This window comes from Stigmatopora nigra, unplaced genomic scaffold (genome assembly GCF_051989575.1).
Source record: "Stigmatopora nigra isolate UIUO_SnigA unplaced genomic scaffold, RoL_Snig_1.1 HiC_scaffold_24, whole genome shotgun sequence".
Classification (NCBI taxonomy): Eukaryota; Metazoa; Chordata; class Actinopteri; order Syngnathiformes; family Syngnathidae; genus Stigmatopora; species Stigmatopora nigra.
The window spans coordinates 855,594-879,488 of NW_027551603.1; the positions used below are offsets into that span (position 1 = coordinate 855,594).

Below are 23,895 nucleotides of genomic sequence, written 5' to 3' on the forward strand. Positions count from 1 at the left end.
AGATGTGGTTGAATGTTAGGCCCCTAAGAAATACATGTGAAGCAACAGCAATGCTTTACAAGGTGTCTATTGTTTATATAAATAAACATAAAACAGGTTACGAAAACATGCTGTAAAATCCAAATCATATTTTATCATAGTTTCACATGCTTAAATTAATAGTAATTGTTTAGTATAAATGATCGTCATGTGAAAGACATTGTTTAGTATTCTTTCATTCATTCATTCTCTCAACCGCTTATCCTCACAAGGGTCACGGGGGGTGCTAAGGCCTATCCCAGCTATCTACGGGCACCAGGCGGGGGACAAAAGAATGAACATAATTTAAAGTAATTGCTCTACAGTTGTACTGCATACCGGAGGTCATTTAATTCATTCAGATCAAGAACCTCAAATAACATATCGGCTGGTATTGTTGGAGATGGAAATCCAACTCATTTTATCTCTGAGGGCTAGCTGCGAATGCACTTGCATTATGTCAGTAAAATTCTAGAAATCATAGCGAAAGGGTTATTTTTCAAGAAAATCTGTTCCCGAAAGACCGACAAATTGTCTTTATTTGATGCTCTTGTCAGGAGAGGTTGGATTGCCTTTCCTGGCATGACGTCACGATAACTATCAGCTGTCACTAATTACGTGATTAGATTATTTTTGGCGTCACTGGACAAGGTCCAAGTGGACATGGGGAAGCTGGAGCACCTCTTTGAGTCCAGGGCCAAAGAGACGCCATGGGCCAAGAAAGCGCCAGAGAGCAAAAAGTCCGAGATCCTGGTTCTGGACTCCAAGCGGAGCACCGCCATCAACATCGGGATGACGGTCCTGCCCGCCGTTCACGTCATCAAGAGCGCCATCCTCAACTTTGACGACTTTGCCATCAACAAGGAGGGTGTGGAGAAGATCCTGAGCATGACGCCCACAGAGGAGGAGAAGCAGAAGATCCGCGAGGCTCGCTCGGCCAATCCCGACGTTCCCCTGGGGACGGCCGAGGAATTCCTCTCGGGCCTGGCTTCCGTCAGCGCCTTGACCCCCCGCCTGCAGCTGTGGTCTTTCAAACTCAACTATGAGGCACTCGAGCAGGAGATCGCCGAGCCCCTGTTTGACCTGAAGTTGGGCATGGAGCAGCTGGCCGGCAACCGGACCTTCAAGAAGATCCTGGCCACGCTGCTGGCCGTGGGGAACTTCCTCAACGGGTGTCCTCCTCACCAGAATCTTCAGGCTCCCTCCATGGTGAATCAATTCCTCTGGGCATAGGCATAAGATAACTTGGGCGCTCTCTGGTGGTTGTACGCACCTGGGCATCATGATGAAACGGTAAAGGCTTCCCAGGGCGACGTGCATAGCAGTGGTGGGGCGTATGAGTACGCTGCGGCTCTAACTCTTCTACCAGCTGTGGCTCATCTCTAGAAATGATGTGCCTGAGAGCCCCACACCACGGTGTGTCCATTACAAAATTCCTAAACGATTCTGAGGGGTTTCTTATACATTCCAAGCAGTCCGGTGTCTTCGAGGTGGATGGTTTGCGTCGCCGAGTGCGTCGGCGCGAGCGTGGGTGGCGCTCCGCTGGGTCCATAATGGTTGGATCGTGCTGTTACGATTTCGCCGCGTAGTGCGACGCGATCGTAGGGTAAGTTGAACCCAGATGCAGAGTCGCCGAAGTAATTGGAAAGGTGAGGCAGATCTGTAGCTCTTGTTGGTTGATTTAATAAACGGGGTAACATAACTTAAACAACTTGGCTTGACCACTCATTACAAACGAACTGAACATGCGGCGTGGCGTCAATGGAAACAGCAATTACTACGAGGATTAACAGGAAACGAAACCAGAACTTAACCAGTCGATCCAACCGCGTCCACAGAAAATCATAATGCTTAAATACCAAAAATAATCTAATCACGTAATTAGTGACAGCTGATAGTTATCGTGACGTCATGCCAGGAAAGGCAATCCAACCACTCCTGACAGCTCTGAGTGATTTTGGATCCTTTGTTTCTCCCCCAAGTAATGAGGACATGTTCTTTTTAAGATAGCTCTCCATCTAAGTCCTACTATAGGTCCAGTCTTGGTAAAAGGTGCATGATGACAACTGATCTATTTGAAATCCAGAATTTGATCTGGATTTCAGATAGATCACCCATGAAATGTCGAAAAAGATGCGGGGTATGATGCTCACAGCACCTGGTATTCCCAAGCGGTCTCCCAATCAGGTACTAACCAGGCCGTACCATGCTTGGCTTCCGAGATCGAACGAGATCGGGCCTTTTCAGGGTGGTATGGCCGTGAGCGGTACTGCTCCTGCAGATGGACACCCATGAAATGTCGAAAAAGATGCGGGGTATGATGCTCACTGCACCTGGTATTCCCAAGCGGTCTCCCAATCAGGTACTAACCAGGCCGAACCATGCTTGGCTTCCGAGATCGGACGAGATCGGGCCTTTTCAGGGTGGTATGGCCGTGAGCGGTGCTGCTTTTGCAGATGGACACCCATGAAATGTCGAAAAAGATGCGGGGTATGCTGCTCACAGCACCTGGTATTCCCAAGCGGTCTCCCAATCAGGTACTAAACAGGCCGAACCATGCTTGGCTTCCGAGATCGGAGGAGATCGGGCCTTTTCAGGGTGGTATGGCCGTGAGCGGTACTGCTCTTGCAGATGGACACCCATGAAATGTCGAAAAAGATGCGGGGTATGATGCTCACAGCACCTGGTATTCCCAAGCGGTCTCCCAATCAGGTACTATTCAGGCCGAACCATGCTTGGCTTCCGAGATCGGACGAGATCGGGCCTTTTCAGGGTGGTATGGCCGTGAGCGGTACTGCTTTTGCAGATGGACACCCATGAAATGTCGAAAAAGATGCGGGGTATGATGCTCACAGCACCTGGTGTTCCCAAGCGGTCTCCCAACCAGGTACTAACCAGGCCCAACCATGCTTGGCTTCCAAGATCGGACGAGATCGGGCCTTTTCAGGGTGGTATGGCCGTGAGCGGTACAGCACTAGCAGATGGACACCCATGAAATGTCGAAAAAGATGCGGGGCATGATGCTCACAGCACCTGGTATTCCCAAGCGGTCTCCCAATCAGGTACTAACCAGGCCGAACCATGCTTGGCTTCCGAGATCGGACGAGATCAGGCCTTTTCAGGGTGGTATGGCCGTGAGCGGTACTGCTCTTGCAGATGGACACCCATGAGCTAAAGTATTAATTCGACCTTCTACACCTGCTACCCAAATCAATTGGGATTTGACATTATTCAAAGTCAGTTGGAATATTCAGGTTATAAAAGAGGGGGGAAAAGGCAGGAATATATACAGCTATGTTTTACTTTTGTGCATTTCAGGCCAAATTGGTATTTGTCTTTGAGTCAGCAATAATAACAAAGGAGTAAAGTCAGCTTGATTGCAGTAAGACTTTTTGCACTCTATACACTCAATTTTCACATGTTGTTTTACTTCTGGACGCTGCAAATGGACTGCACATCTGTTGCATCGTGTGTATATATGTGTATTACCGTACTTTGAATTTTGATTTAAACCTTTACAACCCAACTACCTCAGATCAAGCAATTATAATGTAAAGTAGTAGATGTTTAAAAAAAGCACCAAATGCAAAAAGATAACAAAATAACAATACTAAATAGTCAAATAAGCAACTCCATTATTCTTTTAGAGAAAATATCTCAGCGGGGTCAAGTCATTCAATTCAAATCGACTGGTAATCAGATTCAATTAAAGACTAACTGATTGGGTGCAATGTTGTAGTGGCAGCACAACTAAATGAATTCACTGAATTTAAATGGGATTTATAAGTGTTTTCACATTTTATACTGTAAAACAAAAAATCACATAGGATTTATGGTTAAACACTGGAGCTACAGAATTTTACCAGAAATTACATTCAATTGGTATAGCACTTCAATAACCACCAATTTATTGGAACACTATTGTAGATTTTTCATTTCACTGAAACTAAAATTATATTGCTCCACCACCACATGCACACACCCCTTTTTTACTGTATAACTCTAGCAACCACAAGTATTTTATTTTTATTTTTTTAAGAAGAAAATGACTGACTATTCTTCTGTCTGTTCAGATATCACTACTTTTACATGATAAGAGAAGTAATTTTTAAAGAAGGCTCAGCAAAATACCCAGCATTCAATAGTACTGGCATGCTGGATCTTGCAAACTACACTCCTCAACTGCACGGAAAAAAAATAGAAAAAAACAGTCATACATTGTCTGCAGTACTTTCCACTCCTTCGCTTACACTTTGTACTCCATCCTTTCTACACAAAAAGCATCATCCCGCTGTTACAGAGTAAAGAAGGTTGCACAGAGTCCTTTTCTTGCTGTTCTGTCTCTTTAGAACAGAAGGACACTTTGCGCTTCACAGAATGCAAGTCTACAAGTACTGCTGCTTAGATGTGGTTGAATGTTAGGCCCCTAAGAAATACATGTGAAGCAACAGCAATGCTTTACAAGGTGTCTATTGTTTATATAAATAAACATAAAACAGGTTACGAAAACATGCTGTAAAATCCAAATCATATTTTATCATAGTTTCACATGCTTAAACTAATAGTAATTGTTTAGTATAAATGATCGTCATGTGAAAGACATTGTTTAGTATTCTTTCATTCATTCATTCTCTCAACCGCTTATCCTCACAAGGGTCACGGGGGGTGCTAAGGCCTATCCCAGCTATCTACGGGCACCAGGCGGGGGACAAAAGAATGAACATAATTTAAAGTAATTGCTCTACAGTTGTACTGCATACCGGAGGTCATTTAATTCATTCAGATCAAGAACCTCAAATAACATATCGGCTGGTATTGTTGGAGATGGAAATCCAACTCATTTTATCTCTGAGGGCTAGCTGCGAATGCACTTGCATTATGTCAGTAAAATTCTAGAAATCATAGCGAAAGGGTTATTTTTCAAGAAAATCTGTTCCCGAAAGACCGACAAATTGTCTTTATTTGATGCTCTTGTCAGGAGAGGTTGGATTGCCTTTCCTGGCATGACGTCACGATAACTATCAGCTGTCACTAATTACGTGATTAGATTATTTTTGGCGTCACTGGACAAGGTCCAAGTGGACATGGGGAAGCTGGAGCACCTCTTTGAGTCCAGGGCCAAAGAGACGCCATGGGCCAAGAAAGCGCCGGAGAGCAAAAAGTCCGAGATCCTGGTTCTGGACTCCAAGCGGAGCACCGCCATCAACATCGGGATGACGGTCCTGCCCGCCGTTCACGTCATCAAGAGCGCCATCCTCAACTTTGACGACTTTGCCATCAACAAGGAGGGTGTGGAGAAGATCCTGAGCATGACGCCCACAGAGGAGGAGAAGCAGAAGATCCGCGAGGCTCGCTCGGCCAATCCCGACGTTCCCCTGGGGACGGCCGAGGAATTCCTCTCGGGCCTGGCTTCCGTCAGCGCCTTGACCCCCCGCCTGCAGCTGTGGTCTTTCAAACTCAACTATGAGGCACTCGAGCAGGAGATCGCCGAGCCCCTGTTTGACCTGAAGTTGGGCATGGAGCAGCTGGCCGGCAACCGGACCTTCAAGAAGATCCTGGCCACGCTGCTGGCCGTGGGGAACTTCCTCAACGGGTGTCCTCCTCACCAGAATCTTCAGGCTCCCTCCATGGTGAATCAATTCCTCTGGGCATAGGCATAAGATAACTTGGGCGCTCTCTGGTGGTTGTACGCACCTGGGCATCATGATGAAACGGTAAAGGCTTCCCAGGGCGACGTGCATAGCAGTGGTGGGGCGTATGAGTACGCTGCGGCTCTAACTCTTCTACCAGCTGTGGCTCATCTCTAGAAATGATGTGCCTGAGAGCCCCGCACCACGGTGTGTCCATTACAAAATTCCTAAACGATTCTGAGGGGTTTCTTATACATTCCAAGCAGTCCGGTGTCTTCGAGGTGGATGGTTTGCGTCGCCGAGTGCGTCGGCGCGAGCGTGGGTGGCGCTCCGCTGGGTCCATAATGGTTGGATCGTGCTGTTACGATTTCGCCGCGTAGTGCGACGCGATCGTAGGGTAAGTTGAACCCAGATGCAGAGTCGCCGAAGTAATTGGAAAGGTGAGGCAGATCTGTAGCTCTTGTTGGTTGATTTAATAAACGGGGTAACATAACTTAAACAACTTGGCTTGACCACTCATTACAAACGAACTGAACATGCGGCGTGGCGTCAATGGAAACAGCAATTACTACGAGGATTAACAGGAAACGAAACCAGAACTTAACCAGTCGATCCAACCGCGTCCACAGAAAATCATAATGCTTAAATACCAAAAATAATCTAATCACGTAATTAGTGACAGCTGATAGTTATCGTGACGTCATGCCAGGAAAGGCAATCCAACCACTCCTGACAGCTCTGAGTGATTTTGGATCCTTTGTTTCTCCCCCAAGTAATGAGGACATGTTCTTTTTAAGATAGCTCTCCATCTAAGTCCTACTATAGGTCCAGTCTTGGTAAAAGGTGCATGATGACAACTGATCTATCTGAAATCCAGAATTTGATCTGGATTTCAGATAGATCACCCATGAAATGTCGAAAAAGATGCGGGGTATGATGCTCACAGCACCTGGTATTCCCAAGCGGTCTCCCAATCAGGTACTAACCAGGCCGTACCATGCTTGGCTTCCGAGATCGAACGAGATCGGGCCTTTTCAGGGTGGTATGGCCGTGAGCGGTACTGCTCCTGCAGATGGACACCCATGAAATGTCGAAAAAGATGCGGGGTATGATGCTCACTGCACCTGGTATTCCCAAGCGGTCTCCCAATCAGGTACTAACCAGGCCGAACCATGCTTGGCTTCCGAGATCGGACGAGATCGGGCCTTTTCAGGGTGGTATGGCCGTGAGCCGTACTGCTTTTGCAGATGGACACCCATGAAATGTCGAAAAAGATGCGGGGTATGCTGCTCACAGCACCTGGTATTCCCAAGCGGTCTCCCAATCAGGTACTAAACAGGCCGAACCATGCTTGGCTTCCGAGATCGGAGGAGATCGGGCCTTTTCAGGGTGGTATGGCCGTGAGCGGTACTGCTCTTGCAGATGGACACCCATGAAATGTCGAAAAAGATGCGGGGTATGATGCTCACAGCACCTGGTATTCCCAAGCGGTCTCCCAATTAGGTACTAACCAGGCCGAACCATGCTTGGCTTCCGAGATCGGACGAGATCGGGCCTTTTCAGGGTGGTATGGCCGTGAACGGTACTGCACTAGCAGATGGACACCCATGAAATGTCGAAAAAGATGCGGGGCATGGTTCTCACAGCACCTGGTATTCCCAAGCGGTCTCCCAATCTGGTACTAAACAAGTCTAACCATGCTTGGCTTCTGAGATCGGGCGAGATCGGGCCTTTTCAGGGTGGTATGGCCGTGAGCGGTACTGCTTTTGCAGATGGACACCCATGAAATGTCGAAAAAGATGCAGGGTATGATGCTCACAGCACCTGGTATTCCCAAGCGGTCTCCCAACCAGCTACTAACCAGGCCCAACCATGCTTGGCTTCCGAGATCGGACGAGATCGGGCCTTTTCAGGGTGGTATGGCCGTGAGCGGTACTGCACTAGCAGATGGACACCCATGAAATGTCGAAAAAGATGCGGGGTATGATGCTCACAGCACCTGGTATTCCCAAGCGGTCTCCCAATCAGGTACTAACCAGGCCGAACCATGCTTGGCTTCCGAGATCGGACGAGATCAGGCCTTTTCAGGGTGGTATGGCCGTGAGCGGTACTGCTCTTGCAGATGGACACCCATGAGCTAAAGTATTAATTCGACCTTCTACACCTGCTACCCAAATCAATTGGGATTTGACATTATTCAAAGTCAGTTGGAATATTCAGGTTATAAAAGAGGGGGGAAAAGGCAGGAATATATACAGCTATGTTTTACTTTTGTGCATTTCAGGCCAAATTGGTATTTGTCTTTGAGTCAGCAATAATAACAAAGGAGTAAAGTCAGCTTGATTGCAGTAAGACTTTTTGCACTCTATACACTCAATTTTCACATGTTTTACTTCTGGACGCTGCAAATGGACTGCACATCTGTTGCATCGTGTGTGTATATATGTGTATTACCGTACTTTGAATTTTGATTTAAACCTTTACAACCCAACTACCTCAGATCAAGCAATTATAATGTAAAGTAGTAGATGTTTAAAAAAAGCACCAAATGCAAAAAGATAACAAAATAACAATACTAAATAGTCAAATAAGCAACTCCATTATTCTTTTAGAGAAAATATCTCAGCGGGGTCAAGTCATTCAATTCAAATCGACTGGTAATCAGATTCAATTAAAGACTAACTGATTGGGTGCAATGTTGTAGTGGCAGCACAACTAAATGAATTCACTGAATTTAAATGGGATTTATAAGTGTTTTCACATTTTATACTGTAAAACAAAAAATCACATAGGATTTATGGTTAAACACTGGAGCTACAGAATTTTACCAGAAATTACATTCAATTGGTATAGCACTTCAATAACCACCAATTTATTGGAACACTATTGTAGATTTTTCATTTCACTGAAACTAAAATTATATTGCTCCACCACCACATGCACACACCCCTTTTTTACTGTATAACTCTAGCAACCACAAGTATTTTATTTTTATTTTTTTAAGAAGAAAATGACTGACTATTCTTCTGTCTGTTCAGATATCACTACTTTTACATGATAAGAGAAGTAATTTTTAAAGAAGGCTCAGCAAAATACCCAGCATTCAATAGTACTGGCATGCTGGATCTTGCAAACTACACTCCTCAACTGCACGGAAAAAAAATAGAAAAAAACAGTCATACATTGTCTGCAGTACTTTCCACTCATTCGCTTACACTTTGTACTCCATCCTTTCTACACAAAAAGCATCATCCCGCTGTTACAGAGTAAAGAAGGTTGCACAGAGTCCTTTTCTTGCTGTTCTGTCTCTTTAGAACAGAAGGACACTTTGCGCTTCACAGAATGCAAGTCTACAAGTACTGCTGCTTAGATGTGGTTGAATGTTAGGCCCCTAAGAAATACATGTGAAGCAACAGCAATGCTTTACAAGGTGTCTATTGTTTATATAAATAAACATAAAACAGGTTACGAAAACATGCTGTAAAATCCAAATCATATTTTATCATAGTTTCACATGCTTAAACTAATAGTAATTGTTTAGTATAAATGATCGTCATGTGAAAGACATTGTTTAGTATTCTTTCATTCATTCATTCTCTCAACCGCTTATCCTCACAAGGGTCACGGGGGGTGCTAAGGCCTATCCCAGCTATCTACGGGCACCAGGCGGGGGACAAAAGAATGAACATAATTTAAAGTAATTGCTCTACAGTTGTACTGCATACCGGAGGTCATTTAATTCATTCAGATCAAGAACCTCAAATAACATATCGGCTGGTATTGTTGGAGATGGAAATCCAACTCATTTTATCTCTGAGGGCTAGCTGCGAATGCACTTGCATTATGTCAGTAAAATTCTAGAAATCATAGCGAAAGGGTTATTTTTCAAGAAAATCTGTTCCCGAAAGACCGACAAATTGTCTTTATTTGATGCTCTTGTCAGGAGAGGTTGGATTGCCTTTCCTGGCATGACGTCACGATAACTATCAGCTGTCACTAATTACGTGATTAGATTATTTTTGGCGTCACTGGACAAGGTCCAAGTGGACATGGGGAAGCTGGAGCACCTCTTTGAGTCCAGGGCCAAAGAGACGCCATGGGCCAAGAAAGCGCCAGAGAGCAAAAAGTCCGAGATCCTGGTTCTGGACTCCAAGCGGAGCACCGCCATCAACATCGGGATGACGGTCCTGCCCGCCGTTCACGTCATCAAGAGCGCCATCCTCAACTTTGACGACTTTGCCATCAACAAGGAGGGTGTGGAGAAGATCCTGAGCATGACGCCCACAGAGGAGGAGAAGCAGAAGATCCGCGAGGCTCGCTCGGCCAATCCCGACGTTCCCCTGGGGACGGCCGAGGAATTCCTCTCGGGCCTGGCTTCCGTCAGCGCCTTGACCCCCCGCCTGCAGCTGTGGTCTTTCAAACTCAACTATGAGGCACTCGAGCAGGAGATCGCCGAGCCCCTGTTTGACCTGAAGTTGGGCATGGAGCAGCTGGCCGGCAACCGGACCTTCAAGAAGATCCTGGCCACGCTGCTGGCCGTGGGGAACTTCCTCAACGGGTGTCCTCCTCACCAGAATCTTCTGGCTCCCTCCATGGTGAATCAATTCCTCTGGGCATAGGCATAAGATAACTTGGGCGCTCTCTGGTGGTTGTACGCACCTGGGCATCATGATGAAACGGTAAAGGCTTCCCAGGGCGACGTGCATAGCAGTGGTGGGGCGTATGAGTACGCTGCGGCTCTAACTCTTCTACCAGCTGTGGCTCATCTCTAGAAATGATGTGCCTGAGAGCCCCGCACCACGGTGTGTCCATTACAAAATTCCTAAACGATTCTGAGGGGTTTCTTATACATTCCAAGCAGTCCGGTGTCTTCGAGGTGGATGGTTTGCGTCGCCGAGTGCGTCGGCGCGAGCGTGGGTGGCGCTCCGCTGGGTCCATAATGGTTGGATCGTGCTGTTACGATTTCGCCGCGTAGTGCGACGCGATCGTAGGGTAAGTTGAACCCAGATGCAGAGTCGCCGAAGTAATTGGAAAGGTGAGGCAGATCTGTAGCTCTTGTTGGTTGATTTAATAAACGGGGTAACATAACTTAAACAACTTGGCTTGACCACTCATTACAAACGAACTGAACATGCGGCGTGGCGTCAATGGAAACAGCAATTACTACGAGGATTAACAGGAAACGAAACCAGAACTTAACCAGTCGATCCAACCGCGTCCACAGAAAATCATAATGCTTAAATACCAAAAATAATCTAATCACGTAATTAGTGACAGCTGATAGTTATCGTGACGTCATGCCAGGAAAGGCAATCCAACCACTCCTGACAGCTCTGAGTGATTTTGGATCCTTTGTTTCTCCCCCAAGTAATGAGGACATGTTCTTTTTAAGATAGCTCTCCATCTAAGTCCTACTATAGGTCCAGTCTTGGTAAAAGGTGCATGATGACAACTGATCTATCTGAAATCCAGAATTTGATCTGGATTTCAGATAGATCACCCATGAAATGTCGAAAAAGATGCGGGGTATGATGCTCACAGCACCTGGTATTCCCAAGCGGTCTCCCAATCAGGTACTAACCAGGCCGTACCATGCTTGGCTTCCGAGATCGAACGAGATCGGGCCTTTTCAGGGTGGTATGGCCGTGAGCGGTACTGCTCCTGCAGATGGACACCCATGAAATGTCGAAAAAGATGCGGGGTATGATGCTCACTGCACCTGGTATTCCCAAGCGGTCTCCCAATCAGGTACTAACCAGGCCGAACCATGCTTGGCTTCCGAGATCGGACGAGATCGGGCCTTTTCAGGGTGGTATGGCCGTGAGCGGTACTGCTTTTGCAGATGGACACCCATGAAATGTCGAAAAAGATGCGGGGTATGCTGCTCACAGCACCTGGTATTCCCAAGCGGTCTCCCAATCAGGTACTAAACAGGCCGAACCATGCTTGGCTTCCGAGATCGGAGGAGATCGGGCCTTTTCAGGGTGGTATGGCCGTGAGCGGTACTGCTCTTGCAGATGGACACCCATGAAATGTCGAAAAAGATGCGGGGTATGATGCTCACAGCACCTGGTATTCCCAAGCGGTCTCCCAATCAGGTACTAACCAGGCCGAACCATGCTTGGCTTCCGAGATCGGACGAGATCGGGCCTTTTCAGGGTGGTATGGCCGTGAACGGTACTGCACTAGCAGATGGACACCCATGAAATGTCGAAAAAGATGCGGGGCATGGTTCTCACAGCACCTGGTATTCCCAAGCGGTCTCCCAATCTGGTACTAAACAAGTCTAACCATGCTTGGCTTCCGAGATCGGGCGAGATCGGGCCTTTTCAGGGTGGTATGGCCGTGAGCGGTACTGCTTTTGCAGATGGACACCCATGAAATGTCGAAAAAGATGCGGGGTATGATGCTCACAGCACCTGGTATTCCCAAGCGGTCTCCCAACCAGCTACTAACCAGGCCCAACCATGCTTGGCTTCCGAGATCGGACGAGATCGGGCCTTTTCAGGGTGGTATGGCCGTGAGCGGTACTGCACTAGCAGATGGACACCCATGAAATGTCGAAAAAGATGCGGGGTATGATGCTCACAGCACCTGGTATTCCCAAGCGGTCTCCCAATCAGGTACTAACCAGGCCGAACCATGCTTGGCTTCCGAGATCGGACGAGATCAGGCCTTTTCAGGGTGGTATGGCCGTGAGCGGTACTGCTCTTGCAGATGGACACCCATGAGCTAAAGTATTAATTCGACCTTCTACACCTGCTACCCAAATCAATTGGGATTTGACATTATTCAAAGTCAGTTGGAATATTCAGGTTATAAAAGAGGGGGGAAAAGGCAGGAATATATACAGCTATGTTTTACTTTTGTGCATTTCAGGCCAAATTGGTATTTGTCTTTGAGTCAGCAATAATAACAAAGGAGTAAAGTCAGCTTGATTGCAGTAAGACTTTTTGCACTCTATACACTCAATTTTCACATGTTTTACTTCTGGACGCTGCAAATGGACTGCACATCTGTTGCATCGTGTGTGTATATATGTGTATTACCGTACTTTGAATTTTGATTTAAACCTTTACAACCCAACTACCTCAGATCAAGCAATTATAATGTAAAGTAGTAGATGTTTAAAAAAAGCACCAAATGCAAAAAGATAACAAAATAACAATACTAAATAGTCAAATAAGCAACTCCATTATTCTTTTAGAGAAAATATCTCAGCGGGGTCAAGTCATTCAATTCAAATCGACTGGTAATCAGATTCAATTAAAGACTAACTGATTGGGTGCAATGTTGTAGTGGCAGCACAACTAAATGAATTCACTGAATTTAAATGGGATTTATAAGTGTTTTCACATTTTATACTGTAAAACAAAAAATCACATAGGATTTATGGTTAAACACTGGAGCTACAGAATTTTACCAGAAATTACATTCAATTGGTATAGCACTTCAATAACCACCAATTTATTGGAACACTATTGTAGATTTTTCATTTCACTGAAACTAAAATTATATTGCTCCACCACCACATGCACACACCCCTTTTTTACTGTATAACTCTAGCAACCACAAGTATTTTATTTTTATTTTTTTAAGAAGAAAATGACTGACTATTCTTCTGTCTGTTCAGATATCACTACTTTTACATGATAAGAGAAGTAATTTTTAAAGAAGGCTCAGCAAAATACCCAGCATTCAATAGTACTGGCATGCTGGATCTTGCAAACTACACTCCTCAACTGCACGGAAAAAAAATAGAAAAAAACAGTCATACATTGTCTGCAGTACTTTCCACTCATTCGCTTACACTTTGTACTCCATCCTTTCTACACAAAAAGCATCATCCCGCTGTTACAGAGTAAAGAAGGTTGCACAGAGTCCTTTTCTTGCTGTTCTGTCTCTTTAGAACAGAAGGACACTTTGCGCTTCACAGAATGCAAGTCTACAAGTACTGCTGCTTAGATGTGGTTGAATGTTAGGCCCCTAAGAAATACATGTGAAGCAACAGCAATGCTTTACAAGGTGTCTATTGTTTATATAAATAAACATAAAACAGGTTACGAAAACATGCTGTAAAATCCAAATCATATTTTATCATAGTTTCACATGCTTAAACTAATAGTAATTGTTTAGTATAAATGATCGTCATGTGAAAGACATTGTTTAGTATTCTTTCATTCATTCATTCTCTCAACCGCTTATCCTCACAAGGGTCACGGGGGGTGCTAAGGCCTATCCCAGCTATCTACGGGCACCAGGCGGGGGACAAAAGAATGAACATAATTTAAAGTAATTGCTCTACAGTTGTACTGCATACCGGAGGTCATTTAATTCATTCAGATCAAGAACCTCAAATAACATATCGGCTGGTATTGTTGGAGATGGAAATCCAACTCATTTTATCTCTGAGGGCTAGCTGCGAATGCACTTGCATTATGTCAGTAAAATTCTAGAAATCATAGCGAAAGGGTTATTTTTCAAGAAAATCTGTTCCCGAAAGACCGACAAATTGTCTTTATTTGATGCTCTTGTCAGGAGAGGTTGGATTGCCTTTCCTGGCATGACGTCACGATAACTATCAGCTGTCACTAATTACGTGATTAGATTATTTTTGGCGTCACTGGACAAGGTCCAAGTGGACATGGGGAAGCTGGAGCACCTCTTTGAGTCCAGGGCCAAAGAGACGCCATGGGCCAAGAAAGCGCCAGAGAGCAAAAAGTCCGAGATCCTGGTTCTGGACTCCAAGCGGAGCACCGCCATCAACATCGGGATGACGGTCCTGCCCGCCGTTCACGTCATCAAGAGCGCCATCCTCAACTTTGACGACTTTGCCATCAACAAGGAGGGTGTGGAGAAGATCCTGAGCATGACGCCCACAGAGGAGGAGAAGCAGAAGATCCGCGAGGCTCGCTCGGCCAATCCCGACGTTCCCCTGGGGACGGCCGAGGAATTCCTCTCGGGCCTGGCTTCCGTCAGCGCCTTGACCCCCCGCCTGCAGCTGTGGTCTTTCAAACTCAACTATGAGGCACTCGAGCAGGAGATCGCCGAGCCCCTGTTTGACCTGAAGTTGGGCATGGAGCAGCTGGCCGGCAACCGGACCTTCAAGAAGATCCTGGCCACGCTGCTGGCCGTGGGGAACTTCCTCAACGGGTGTCCTCCTCACCAGAATCTTCAGGCTCCCTCCATGGTGAATCAATTCCTCTGGGCATAGGCATAAGATAACTTGGGCGCTCTCTGGTGGTTGTACGCACCTGGGCATCATGATGAAACGGTAAAGGCTTCCCAGGGCGACGTGCATAGCAGTGGTGGGGCGTATGAGTACGCTGCGGCTCTAACTCTTCTACCAGCTGTGGCTCATCTCTAGAAATGATGTGCCTGAGAGCCCCGCACCACGGTGTGTCCATTACAAAATTCCTAAACGATTCTGAGGGGTTTCTTATACATTCCAAGCAGTCCGGTGTCTTCGAGGTGGATGGTTTGCGTCGCCGAGTGCGTCGGCGCGAGCGTGGGTGGCGCTCCGCTGGGTCCATAATGGTTGGATCGTGCTGTTACGATTTCGCCGCGTAGTGCGACGCGATCGTAGGGTAAGTTGAACCCAGATGCAGAGTCGCCGAAGTAATTGGAAAGGTGAGGCAGATCTGTAGCTCTTGTTGGTTGATTTAATAAACGGGGTAACATAACTTAAACAACTTGGCTTGACCACTCATTACAAACGAACTGAACATGCGGCGTGGCGTCAATGGAAACAGCAATTACTACGAGGATTAACAGGAAACGAAACCAGAACTTAACCAGTCGATCCAACCGCGTCCACAGAAAATCATAATGCTTAAATACCAAAAATAATCTAATCACGTAATTAGTGACAGCTGATAGTTATCGTGACGTCATGCCAGGAAAGGCAATCCAACCACTCCTGACAGCTCTGAGTGATTTTGGATCCTTTGTTTCTCCCCCAAGTAATGAGGACATGTTCTTTTTAAGATAGCTCTCCATCTAAGTCCTACTATAGGTCCAGTCTTGGTAAAAGGTGCATGATGACAACTGATCTATCTGAAATCCAGAATTTGATCTGGATTTCAGATAGATCACCCATGAAATGTCGAAAAAGATGCGGGGTATGATGCTCACAGCACCTGCTATTCCCAAGCGGTCTCCCAATCAGGTACTAACCAGGCCGTACCATGCTTGGCTTCCGAGATCGGACGAGATCGGGCCTTTTCAGGGTGGTATAGCCGTGAGCGGTACTGCTTTTGTAGATGGACACCCATGAAATGTCGAAAAAGATGCGGGGTATGCTGCTCACAGCACCTGGTATTCCCAAGCGGTCTCCCAATCAGGTACTAAACAGGCCGAACCATGCTTGGCTTCCGAGATCGGAGGAGATCGGGCCTTTTCAGGGTGGTATGGCCGTGACCGGTACTGCTCTTGCAGATGGACACCCATGAAATGTCGAAAAAGATGCGGGGTATGATGCTCACAGCACCTGGTATTCCCAAGCGGTCTCCCAATCAGGTACTAACCAGGCCGAACCATGCTTGGCTTCCGAGATCGGACGAGATCGGGCCTTTTCAGGGTGGTATGGCCGTAAATGGTACTGCACTAGCAGATGGACACCCATGAAATGTCGAAAAAGATGCGGGGCATGGTTCTCACAGCACCTGGTATTCCCAAGCGGTCTCCCAATCTGGTACTAAACAAGTCTAACCATGCTTGGCTTCCGAGATCGGGCGAGATCGGGCCTTTTCAGGGTGGTATGGCCGTGAGCAGTACTGCTTTTGCAGATGGACACCCATGAAATGTCGAAAAAGATGCGGGGTATGATGCTCACAGCACCTGGTATTCCCAAGCGGTCTCCCAACCAGGTACTAACCAGGCCCAACCATGCTTGGCTTCCAAGCTCGGACGAGATCGGGCCTTTTCAGGGTGGTATGGCCGTGAGCGGTACTGCACTAGCAGATGGACACCCATGAAATGTCGAAAAAGATGCGGGGTATGATGCTCACAGCACCTGGTATTCCCAAGCGGTCTCCCAACCAGCTACTAACCAGGCCCAACCATGCTTGGCTTCCGAGATCGGACGAGATCAGGCCTTTTCAGGGTGGTATGGCCGTGAGCGGTACTGCTCTTGCAGATGGACACCCATGAGCTAAAGTATTAATTCGACCTTCTACACCTGCTACCCAAATCAATTGGGATTTGACATTATTCTAAGTCAGTTGGAATATTCAGGTTATAAAAGAGGGGGGAAAAGGCAGGAATATATACAGCTATGTTTTACTTTTGTGCATTTCAGGCCAAATTGGTATTTGTCTTTGAGTCAGCAATAATAACAAAGGAGTAAAGTCAGCTTGATTGCAGTAAGACTTTTTGCACTCTATACACTCAATTTTCACATGTTGTTTTACTTCTGGACGCTGCAAATGGACTGCACATCTGTTGCATCGTGTGTATATATGTGTATTACCGTACTTTGAATTTTGATTTAAACCTTTACAACCCAACTACCTCAGATCAAGCAATTATAATGTAAAGTAGTAGATGTTTAAAAAAAGCACCAAAAGCAAAAAGATAACAAAATAACAATACTAAATAGTCAAATAAGCAACTCCATTATTCTTTTAGAGAAAACATCTCAGCGGGGTCAAGTCATTCAATTCAAATCGACTGGTAATCAGATTCAATTAAAGACTAACTGATTGGGTGCAATGTTGTAGTGGCAGCACAACTAAATTAATTCACTGAATTTAAATGGGATTTATAAGTGTTTTCACATTTTATACTGTAAAACAAAAAATCACATAGGATTTATGGTTAAACACTGGAGCTACAGAATTTTACCAGAAATTACATTCAATTGGTATAGCACTTCAATAACCACCAATTTATTGGAACACTATTGTAGATTTTTCATTTCACTGAAACTAAAATTATATTGCTCCACCACCACATGCACACACCCCTTTTTTACTGTATAACTCTAGCAACCACAAGTATTTTATTTTTATTTTTTTAAGAAGAAAATGACTGACTATTCTTCTGTCTGTTCAGATATCACTACTTTTACATGATAAGAGAAGTAATTTTTAAAGAAGGCTCAGCAAAATACCCAGCATTCAATAGTACTGGCATGCTGGATCTTGCAAACTACACTCCTCAACTGCACGGAAAAAAAATAGAAAAAAACAGTCATACATTGTCTGCAGTACTTTCCACTCATTCGCTTACACTTTGTACTCCATCCTTTCTACACAAAAAGCATCATCCCGCTGTTACAGAGTAAAGAAGGTTGCACAGAGTCCTTTTCTTGCTGTTCTGTCTCTTTAGAACAGAAGGACACTTTGCGCTTCACAGAATGCAAGTCTACAAGTACTGCTGCTTAGATGTGGTTGAATGTTAGGCCCCTAAGAAATACATGTGAAGCAACAGCAATGCTTTACAAGGTGTCTATTGTTTATATAAATAAACATAAAACAGGTTACGAAAACATGCTGTAAAATCCAAATCATATTTTATCATAGTTTCACATGCTTAAACTAATAGTAATTGTTTAGTATAAATGATCGTCATGTGAAAGACATTGTTTAGTATTCTTTCATTCATTCATTCTCTCAACCGCTTATCCTCACAAGGGTCACGGGGGGTGCTAAGGCCTATCCCAGCTATCTACGGGCACCAGGCGGGGGACAAAAGAATGAACATAATTTAAAGTAATTGCTCTACAGTTGTACTGCATACCGGAGGTCATTTAATTCATTCAGATCAAGAACCTCAAATAACATATCGGCTGGTATTGTTGGAGATGGAAATCCAACTCATTTTATCTCTGAGGGCTAGCTGCGAATGCACTTGCATTATGTCAGTAAAATTCTAGAAATCATAGCGAAAGGGTTATTTTTCAAGAAAATCTGTTCCCGAAAGACCGACAAATTGTCTTTATTTGATGCTCTTGTCAGGAGAGGTTGGATTGCCTTTCCTGGCATGACGTCACGATAACTATCAGCTGTCACTAATTACGTGATTAGATTATTTTTGGCGTCACTGGACAAGGTCCAAGTGGACATGGGGAAGCTGGAGCACCTCTTTGAGTCCAGGGCCAAAGAGACGCCATGGGCCAAGAAAGCGCCAGAGAGCAAAAAGTCCGAGATCCTGGTTCTGGACTCCAAGCGGAGCACCGCCATCAACATCGGGATGACGGTCCTGCCCGCCGTTCACGTCATCAAGAGCGCCATCCTCAACTTTGACGACTTTGCCATCAACAAGGAGGGTGTGGAGAAGATCCTGAGCATGACGCCCACAGAGGAGGAGAAGCAGAAGATCCGCGAGGCTCGCTCGGCCAATCCCGACGTTCCCCTGGGGACGGCCGAGGAATTCCTCTCGGGCCTGGCTTCCGTCAGCGCCTTGACCCCCCGCCTGCAGCTGTGGTCTTTCAAACTCAACTATGAGGCACTCGAGCAGGAGATCGCCGAGCCCCTGTTTGACCTGAAGTTGGGCATGGAGCAGCTGGCCGGCAACCGGACCTTCAAGAAGATCCTGGCCACGCTGCTGGCCGTGGGGAACTTCCTCAACGGGTGTCCTCCTCACCAGAATCTTCAGGCTCCCTCCATGGTGAATCAATTCCTCTGGGCATAGGCATAAGATAACTTGGGCGCTCTCTGGTGGTTGTACGCACCTGGGCATCATGATGAAACGGTAAAGGCTTCCCAGGGCGACGTGCATAGCAGTGGTGGGGCGTATGAGTACGCTGCGGCTCTAACTCTTCTACCAGCTGTGGCTCATCTCTAGAAATGATGTGCCTGAGAGCCCCGCACCACGGTGTGTCCATTACAAAATTCCTAAACGATTCTGAGGGGTTTCTTATACATTCCAAGCAGTCCGGTGTCTTCGAGGTGGATGGTTTGCGTCGCCGAGTGCGTCGGCGCGAGCGTGGGTGGCGCTCCGCTGGGTCCATAATGGTTGGATCGTGCTGTTACGATTTCGCCGCGTAGTGCGACGCGATCGTAGGGTAAGTTGAACCCAGATGCAGAGTCGCCGAAGTAATTGGAAAGGTGAGGCAGATCTGTAGCTCTTGTTGGTTGATTTAATAAACGGGGTAACATAACTTAAACAACTTGGCTTGACCACTCATTACAAACGAACTGAACATGCGGCGTGGCGTCAATGGAAACAGCAATTACTACGAGGATTAACAGGAAACAAAACCAGAACTTAACCAGTCGATCCAACCGCGTCCACAGAAAATCATAATGCTTAAATACCAAAAATAATCTAATCACGTAATTAGTGACAGCTGATAGTTATCGTGACGTCATGCCAGGAAAGGCAATCCAACCACTCCTGACAGCTCTGAGTGATTTTGGATCCTTTGTTTCTCCCCCAAGTAATGAGGACATGTTCTTTTTAAGATAGCTCTCCATCTAAGTCCTACTATAGGTCCAGTCTTGGTAAAAGGTGCATGATGACAACTGATCTATCTGAAATCCAGAATTTGATCTGGATTTCAGATAGATCACCCATGAAATGTCGAAAAAGATGCGGGGTATGATGCTCACAGCACCTGGTATTCCCAAGCGGTCTCCCAATCAGGTACTAACCAGGCCGTACCATGCTTGGCTTCCGAGATCGAACGAGATCGGGCCTTTTCAGGGTGGTATGGCCGTGAGCGGTACTGCTCCTGCAGATGGACACCCATGAAATGTCGAAAAAGATGCGGGGTATGATGCTCACTGCACCTGGTATTCCCAAGCGGTCTCCCAATCAGGTACTAACCAGGCCGAACCATGCTTGGCTTCCGAGATCGGACGAGATCGGGCCTTTTCAGGGTGGTATGGCCGTGAGCGGTACTGCTTTTGCAGATGGACACCCATGAAATGTCGAAAAAGATGCGGGGTATGCTGCTCACAGCACCTGGTATTCCCAAGCGGTCTCCCAATCAGGTACTAAACAGGCCGAACCATGCTTGGCTTCCGAGATCGGAGGAGATCGGGCCTTTTCAGGGTGGTATGGCCGTGAGCGGTACTGCTTTTGCAGATGGACACCCATGAAATGTCGAAAAAGATGCGGGGTATGATGCTCACAGCACCTGGTATTCCCAAGCGGTCTACCAATCAGGTACGAACCAGGCCGAACCATGCTTGGCTGCCGAGATCGGACGAGATCGGGCGAGATCGGGCCTTTTCAGGGTGGTATGGCCGTGAGCGGTACTGCTTTTGCAGATGGACACCCATGAAATGTCGAAAAAGATGCGGGGCAAGATGCTCACAGCATCTGGTATTCCCAAGCGGTCTCCCAATCAGGTACTAAACAGGCGGAACCCTGCTTGGCTGCCGAGATCGGACGAGATCGGGCGAGATCGGGCCTTATCAGGGTGGTATGGCCGTGAGTGGTACTGCTCTTGCAGATGGACACCCATGAAATGTCGAAAAAGGTGCGGGGTATGATGCTCACAGCACCTGGTATTCCCAACCAGTCTCCCAATCAGGTACCAACCAGGCCGAACCATGCTTGGCTGCCGAGATCGGACGAGATCGGGCGAGATCGGGCCTTTTCAGGGTGGTATGGCCGTGAGCGGTACTGCTCTTGCAGATGGACACCCATGAAATGTCGAAAAAGATGCGGGGTATGATGCTCACAGCACCTGGTATTCCCAAGCGGTCTCCCAATCAGGTACTAACCAGGCCGAACCATGCTTGGCTGCCGAGATCGGACGAGATCGGGCGAGATAGGGCCTTTTCAGGGTGGTATGGCCGTGAGTGGTACTGTACTAGCAGATGGACACCCATGAAATGTCGAAAAATATGCGGGGTATGATGCTCACAGCACCTGGTATTCCCAAGCGGTCTCCCAATCAGGTACGAACCAGGCCGAACCTTGCTTGGCTTCTGAGATCGGACGAGATCGGGCCTTTTCAGGGTGGTATGGCCGCGAGTGGTACTGCGCCTGCAGATGGACACCCATGAAATGTCGAAAAAGATGCGGGGTATGATGCTCACAGCACCTGGTATTCCCAAGGGGCCTCCCAATCAGGTACTAACCAGGCCGAACCATGCTTGGCTTCCGAGATCGGACGAGATTGGGCCTTTTCAGGGTGGTATGGCCGGGGGCGGTACTGCACTAGCAGATGGACACCCATGAAATGTCGAAAAAGGTGCGGGGTATGATGCTCACAGCATCTGGTATTCCCAAGCGGTCTCCCAATCAGGTACTAACCAGGCCGAACCATGCTTGGCTTCCGAGATCAGAGGAGATCGGGCCTTTTCAGGGTGGTATGGCCATGAGCGGTACTGCTCTTGCAGATGGACACCCATGAAATGTCGAAAAAGATGCGGGGTATGATGCTCACAGCACCTGGTATTCCCAAGCGGTCTCCCAATCAGGTACTAACCAGGCCGAACCATGCTTGGCTTCCGAGATCGGACGAGATCGGGCCTTTTCGGGGTGGTATGGCCGTGAGCGGTACTGCACTAGCAGATGGACACCCATGAAATGTCGAAAAAGATGCGGGGTATGATGCTCACAGCACCTGGTATTCCCAAGTGGTCTCCCAATCAGGTACTAACCAGGCCGAACCATGCTTGGCTTCCGAGATCGGACGAGATCAGGCCTTTTCAGGGTGGTATGGCCGTAAGCGGTACTGCTTTTGCAGATGGACACCCATGAAATGTCGAAAAAGATGCGGGGTATGATGCTCACAGCACTTGGTATTCCCAAGCGGTCTCCCAATCAGGTACTAAACGGGCCGAACCATGCTTGGCTGCCGAGACAGGACGAGATCGGGCCTTTTCAGGGTGGTATGGCCGTGAGCGGTACTGCACTAGCAGATGGACACCCATGAAATGTCGAAAAAGATGCGGGGTATGATGCTCACAGCACTTGGTATTCCCAAGCCGTCTCCCAATCAGGTACTAACCAGGCCGAACCATGCTTGGCTTCCGAGATCGGACGAGATCGGGCCTTTTCAGGGTGGTATGGCCGTGAGCGGTACTGCTTTTGCAGATGGACACCCATGAAATGTCGAAAAAGATGCGGGGTATGATGCTCACGGTACCTGGTATTCCCAAGCGGTCTCCCAATCAGGTACTAACCAGGCCGAGCCATGCTTGGCTTCCGAGAACGGACGAGATCGGTCCTTTTCAGGGTGGTATGGCCGTAAGCAGAACTGCTCTTGCAGATGGACACCCATGAAATGTCGAAAAAGATGCGGGGTATGATGCTCACAGCACCTGGTATTCCCAAGCGGTCTCCCAATCAGGTACTAAACAGGCCGAACCATGCTTGGCTTCCGAGATCAGACGAGATCGGGCCTTTTCAGGGTGGTATGGCCGTGTGCGGTACTGCACTAGCAGATGGATACCCATGAAATGTCGAAAAAGATGCGGGGTATGATGCTCACAGGACCTGGTATTCCCAAGCGGTCTCCCAATCAGGTACTAACCAGGCCGAACCATGCTTGGCTTCCGAGATCGGGCGAGATCGAGCCTTTTCAGGGTGGTATGGCCGTGAGCGGTACTGCTCTTGCAGATGGACACCCATGAAATGTCGAAAAAGATGCGGGGTATGATGCTCACAGCACCTGGTATTCCCAAGCGGTCTCCCAATCAGGTACTAAACAGGCCGAACCATGCTTGGCTTCCAAGATCGGACGAGATAGGGCCTTTTCAGGGTGGTATGGCCGTGAGCGGTACTGTTCATGCAGATGGACACCCATGAAATGTCGAAAAAGATGCGGGGTATGATGCTCACAGCACCTGGTATTCCCAAGCGGTCTCCCAATCAGGTACTAACCAGGCCGAACCATGCTTGGCTTCCGAGATCAGACGAGATTGGGCCTTTTCAGGGTGGTATGGCCGTGAGCGGTACTGCACCAGCAGATGGACACCCATGAAATGTCGAAAAAGATGCTGGGTATGATGCTCACAGCACCTGGTATTCCCAAGCGGTCTCCCAATCAGGTACTAAACGGGCCGAAACCATGCTTGGCTGCCGAGACAGGACGAGATCGGGCCTTTTCAGGGTGGTATGGCCGAGAGCGGTACTGGTCTTGCAGATGGACACCCATGAAATGTCGAAAAAGATGCGGGGTATGAAGCTCACAGCACCTGGTATTCCCAAGCGGTCTCCCAATCAGGTACTAAACGGGCCGAACAATGCTTGGCTGCCGAGACAGGACGAGATCGGGCCTTTTCAGGGTGGTATGGCCGTGAGCGGTACTGCTCTTGCAGATGGACACCCATGAAATGTCGAA

General features: G+C 47.3%; 5 non-coding genes and 40 pseudogenes across 5 annotated transcripts; all 45 read right to left on the reverse strand.

The window, feature by feature from the left end:
* Positions 1-2,164: 2,164 nt before the first annotated feature.
* On the reverse strand, positions 2,165-2,283 carry LOC144183531 (5S ribosomal RNA; annotated as a pseudogene).
* Positions 2,284-2,339: 56 nt separating this feature from the next.
* On the reverse strand, positions 2,340-2,458 carry LOC144188971 (5S ribosomal RNA; annotated as a pseudogene).
* A 56-nt stretch (positions 2,459-2,514) lies between these two features.
* LOC144189257 (5S ribosomal RNA) lies at positions 2,515-2,633 on the reverse strand (annotated as a pseudogene).
* A 56-nt stretch (positions 2,634-2,689) lies between these two features.
* On the reverse strand, positions 2,690-2,808 carry LOC144184053 (5S ribosomal RNA; annotated as a pseudogene).
* A 56-nt stretch (positions 2,809-2,864) lies between these two features.
* Positions 2,865-2,983, reverse strand: LOC144186685 (5S ribosomal RNA). The gene has a single exon (XR_013324827.1). It is a non-coding gene; the product is annotated as a 5S ribosomal RNA (ribosomal RNA).
* A 56-nt stretch (positions 2,984-3,039) lies between these two features.
* LOC144187775 (5S ribosomal RNA) lies at positions 3,040-3,158 on the reverse strand (annotated as a pseudogene).
* A 3,427-nt stretch (positions 3,159-6,585) lies between these two features.
* LOC144183543 (5S ribosomal RNA) lies at positions 6,586-6,704 on the reverse strand (annotated as a pseudogene).
* A 56-nt stretch (positions 6,705-6,760) lies between these two features.
* Positions 6,761-6,879, reverse strand: LOC144188972 (5S ribosomal RNA; annotated as a pseudogene).
* A 56-nt stretch (positions 6,880-6,935) lies between these two features.
* Positions 6,936-7,054, reverse strand: LOC144189258 (5S ribosomal RNA; annotated as a pseudogene).
* A 56-nt stretch (positions 7,055-7,110) lies between these two features.
* LOC144187866 (5S ribosomal RNA) lies at positions 7,111-7,229 on the reverse strand (annotated as a pseudogene).
* A 56-nt stretch (positions 7,230-7,285) lies between these two features.
* LOC144185884 (5S ribosomal RNA) lies at positions 7,286-7,404 on the reverse strand (annotated as a pseudogene).
* Positions 7,405-7,460: 56 nt separating this feature from the next.
* Positions 7,461-7,579, reverse strand: LOC144188164 (5S ribosomal RNA). The gene has a single exon (XR_013324925.1). It is a non-coding gene; the product is annotated as a 5S ribosomal RNA (ribosomal RNA).
* Positions 7,580-7,635: 56 nt separating this feature from the next.
* On the reverse strand, positions 7,636-7,754 carry LOC144187776 (5S ribosomal RNA; annotated as a pseudogene).
* A 3,426-nt stretch (positions 7,755-11,180) lies between these two features.
* On the reverse strand, positions 11,181-11,299 carry LOC144183555 (5S ribosomal RNA; annotated as a pseudogene).
* Positions 11,300-11,355: 56 nt separating this feature from the next.
* Positions 11,356-11,474, reverse strand: LOC144188973 (5S ribosomal RNA; annotated as a pseudogene).
* A 56-nt stretch (positions 11,475-11,530) lies between these two features.
* LOC144189260 (5S ribosomal RNA) lies at positions 11,531-11,649 on the reverse strand (annotated as a pseudogene).
* Positions 11,650-11,705: 56 nt separating this feature from the next.
* On the reverse strand, positions 11,706-11,824 carry LOC144184753 (5S ribosomal RNA; annotated as a pseudogene).
* Positions 11,825-11,880: 56 nt separating this feature from the next.
* On the reverse strand, positions 11,881-11,999 carry LOC144183456 (5S ribosomal RNA; annotated as a pseudogene).
* A 56-nt stretch (positions 12,000-12,055) lies between these two features.
* LOC144188280 (5S ribosomal RNA) lies at positions 12,056-12,174 on the reverse strand. The gene has a single exon (XR_013324932.1). It is a non-coding gene; the product is annotated as a 5S ribosomal RNA (ribosomal RNA).
* Positions 12,175-12,230: 56 nt separating this feature from the next.
* Positions 12,231-12,349, reverse strand: LOC144187777 (5S ribosomal RNA; annotated as a pseudogene).
* Positions 12,350-15,775: 3,426 nt separating this feature from the next.
* Positions 15,776-15,894, reverse strand: LOC144189735 (5S ribosomal RNA; annotated as a pseudogene).
* Positions 15,895-15,950: 56 nt separating this feature from the next.
* On the reverse strand, positions 15,951-16,069 carry LOC144191528 (5S ribosomal RNA; annotated as a pseudogene).
* Positions 16,070-16,125: 56 nt separating this feature from the next.
* On the reverse strand, positions 16,126-16,244 carry LOC144189798 (5S ribosomal RNA; annotated as a pseudogene).
* Positions 16,245-16,300: 56 nt separating this feature from the next.
* On the reverse strand, positions 16,301-16,419 carry LOC144183457 (5S ribosomal RNA; annotated as a pseudogene).
* Positions 16,420-16,475: 56 nt separating this feature from the next.
* LOC144187433 (5S ribosomal RNA) lies at positions 16,476-16,594 on the reverse strand. The gene has a single exon (XR_013324861.1). It is a non-coding gene; the product is annotated as a 5S ribosomal RNA (ribosomal RNA).
* Positions 16,595-16,650: 56 nt separating this feature from the next.
* LOC144187630 (5S ribosomal RNA) lies at positions 16,651-16,769 on the reverse strand. Its single transcript, XR_013324881.1, has one exon. It is a non-coding gene; the product is annotated as a 5S ribosomal RNA (ribosomal RNA).
* A 3,427-nt stretch (positions 16,770-20,196) lies between these two features.
* On the reverse strand, positions 20,197-20,315 carry LOC144183566 (5S ribosomal RNA; annotated as a pseudogene).
* A 56-nt stretch (positions 20,316-20,371) lies between these two features.
* LOC144188975 (5S ribosomal RNA) lies at positions 20,372-20,490 on the reverse strand (annotated as a pseudogene).
* Positions 20,491-20,546: 56 nt separating this feature from the next.
* On the reverse strand, positions 20,547-20,665 carry LOC144189261 (5S ribosomal RNA; annotated as a pseudogene).
* Positions 20,666-20,721: 56 nt separating this feature from the next.
* LOC144185603 (5S ribosomal RNA) lies at positions 20,722-20,850 on the reverse strand (annotated as a pseudogene).
* A 241-nt stretch (positions 20,851-21,091) lies between these two features.
* LOC144186571 (5S ribosomal RNA) lies at positions 21,092-21,220 on the reverse strand (annotated as a pseudogene).
* A 56-nt stretch (positions 21,221-21,276) lies between these two features.
* On the reverse strand, positions 21,277-21,405 carry LOC144183867 (5S ribosomal RNA; annotated as a pseudogene).
* A 56-nt stretch (positions 21,406-21,461) lies between these two features.
* Positions 21,462-21,580, reverse strand: LOC144183644 (5S ribosomal RNA; annotated as a pseudogene).
* Positions 21,581-21,636: 56 nt separating this feature from the next.
* LOC144185994 (5S ribosomal RNA) lies at positions 21,637-21,755 on the reverse strand (annotated as a pseudogene).
* A 56-nt stretch (positions 21,756-21,811) lies between these two features.
* Positions 21,812-21,930, reverse strand: LOC144182045 (5S ribosomal RNA; annotated as a pseudogene).
* Positions 21,931-21,986: 56 nt separating this feature from the next.
* Positions 21,987-22,105, reverse strand: LOC144188187 (5S ribosomal RNA; annotated as a pseudogene).
* A 56-nt stretch (positions 22,106-22,161) lies between these two features.
* On the reverse strand, positions 22,162-22,280 carry LOC144188293 (5S ribosomal RNA; annotated as a pseudogene).
* A 56-nt stretch (positions 22,281-22,336) lies between these two features.
* On the reverse strand, positions 22,337-22,455 carry LOC144186788 (5S ribosomal RNA; annotated as a pseudogene).
* A 56-nt stretch (positions 22,456-22,511) lies between these two features.
* Positions 22,512-22,630, reverse strand: LOC144182376 (5S ribosomal RNA; annotated as a pseudogene).
* A 56-nt stretch (positions 22,631-22,686) lies between these two features.
* LOC144183747 (5S ribosomal RNA) lies at positions 22,687-22,805 on the reverse strand (annotated as a pseudogene).
* Positions 22,806-22,861: 56 nt separating this feature from the next.
* Positions 22,862-22,980, reverse strand: LOC144190240 (5S ribosomal RNA; annotated as a pseudogene).
* Positions 22,981-23,036: 56 nt separating this feature from the next.
* On the reverse strand, positions 23,037-23,155 carry LOC144183087 (5S ribosomal RNA; annotated as a pseudogene).
* Positions 23,156-23,211: 56 nt separating this feature from the next.
* Positions 23,212-23,330, reverse strand: LOC144191447 (5S ribosomal RNA; annotated as a pseudogene).
* Positions 23,331-23,386: 56 nt separating this feature from the next.
* Positions 23,387-23,505, reverse strand: LOC144190063 (5S ribosomal RNA; annotated as a pseudogene).
* A 232-nt stretch (positions 23,506-23,737) lies between these two features.
* Positions 23,738-23,856, reverse strand: LOC144186586 (5S ribosomal RNA; annotated as a pseudogene).
* Positions 23,857-23,895: the final 39 nt, after the last annotated feature.